This window comes from Saimiri boliviensis, chromosome 4 (assembly GCF_048565385.1).
Source record: "Saimiri boliviensis isolate mSaiBol1 chromosome 4, mSaiBol1.pri, whole genome shotgun sequence".
NCBI classification, from domain to species: Eukaryota; Metazoa; Chordata; class Mammalia; order Primates; family Cebidae; genus Saimiri; species Saimiri boliviensis.
In genome coordinates this window covers 32,170,350-32,172,326 of record NC_133452.1, presented here as the reverse complement: position 1 = coordinate 32,172,326, position 1,977 = coordinate 32,170,350, and the positions used below count along the sequence as shown (strand labels likewise).

The following is a 1,977-nucleotide window of genomic DNA, read 5'->3' as shown; positions in this document are numbered from 1 at the left end:
GAAATTTTCTCTTGTATAAGCAAAATGTAAATAGACTCATTGTAGAGAGAACCATAGCTTTGGGCTTGTCCATGCCATGAGTTTACTTGTCTCTATAATTAAATTACACTGTCACTATATATATATAGTAATGTGTGTATGTGTGTGTGTGTGTATATATATATATGTATATATATATATAGGCTTTATATAATGAGGCTTTATATATAAAGCTTCATTATTATTATATATACAGGTATCATTATACACATATGTATGTGTGTGTGTGTGTGTGTGTGTGTGTGTGTAGGCTTTATATAATGAGACTTTATATATAAAGCCTCATTATTATTATATATACAGTTATCATTATACACATATGTATGATTTTGTGTGTGTGTGTGTGGTGTGTGTGTGTGCATATATGTATAAAGCCTCATTATCAAGAGATGTAGCAAGAACACTTGTTATAATAAGACTAAGCTAACTAAAACAAAGTAGTCAACTGCTTAACTAGGCAAATAACCTTGAAAATTTCCTTCTAAACCAGTAAAAGGGGACCCAAGACTCCATAACCAGAAATTCTGATGTTGTATTGCTTGTGATAATCAGAATAAGACTAGATCTCAAATGAATGCTGTAGAGAAAGGGTCCTCAACTCCCAGGGCCATAGACCCATACTGTTCTGTGGCCTGTCAGGAACCAGGCCTCACAGCAAGAGGTGGGCCGTGGGTGGGTGAGCATCACCACCTGCGCTCCACGCCTCTTCTCAGATCAGTGGGGGCACTGGATTCTCATAGGAGCATGAACCCTATTGTGAACTGTGGATCTAGGTTACCCCCTATTTATAAGAATTTAGGTGACACAGAAAAGCCACCGCCGAGGAGACGCTGATCACTGTCCTTGCCCCTCCTTCCCTCTCCCTCTCCTCAGGGGACCACCAGGTGCCACACAGTGAATGCAAAAAATGGGAAAGTGTTTCTTTCTGTTTGAATGACAAGAGTAAACATATTGAAGAAGAATGTGTGGTGGGAAAAGTACTAGATCGACGTGTAGTGAATGGGAAAGTGGAATATTTCCTGAAGTGGAAGGGATTTTCAGAAGCTGACACTACTTGGGAACCTGAAGAAAATTTAGATTCTCCAGAGTTGATTGAAGCGTTTCTTAACTCTCAAAAAGCTGGCAAAGAAAAAGATGATACAAAAAGAAAATCTTTATCTGACAGTGAATCTGATTACGGCAAATCAAAGAAGAAGAGATGCTGCTGTCAAACCCAGAGGATTTGCCAAGACAATTCAGATTTGTCTTGATCCTGAAAGAATAATTGGTGCCACAGACAGCGGTGAAGAACTGATGTTTCTCCTGAAATGGAAAGATTCAGGTGAGGCTGACTTGGGGCTGGCGAAAGAGGCAAATATGAAGTGTCCTCAAATTGTAACTGCTTTTTATGAAGAGAGACTAACTTGGCATTCTTGTCCAGAAGATAAAGTTCAATAATTGTTCACATTGTTTTACACACACACACACACACATTCACACACTCAAATTATATATATAATGTGAGTCTTGGTTTTTGATTTACTAGAGTGTTGAAATAACTACATCCTAATGAAAATCAAGTTTGATATGTTCATTTTGAAAGTAGCATTGAAAGAATTGTTGGGGGGTTTTCTGCATCCATTGCACTGATTACTTTGAACAAATAAATAAAAGCTTTCTGTAGTTGCTTCCTTTATCAGAAAAGAAAAAAAAAAAGGATCTAGTGCTCGATGATCTGAGGTAAAGCAGTTTCATCCCAAAACCATCCCCTCCCCAACCCCCACTTCCATGGAAAAATTGTCTTCCACAAAAGTAGTCCCTGGTGCCAAAAGGTTGGGAGCCACTGCTACAGAGGGTTTTCCAAAAGGCAGCAAATATTTGCATCAAAAGAAAACGACTTTGCTCATGCAGGAGTAGAGAGTACTTAAAATATTGCCTCATTTTAAGTCTGAAATCATT

General features: G+C 38.2%; 1 pseudogene; it reads left to right on the top strand.

Moving 5' to 3' along the window:
* The first annotated feature begins 609 nt into the window (after window positions 1-609).
* LOC101053834 (chromobox protein homolog 3 pseudogene) lies at window positions 610-1,476 on the top strand (annotated as a pseudogene).
* Window positions 1,477-1,977: the final 501 nt, after the last annotated feature.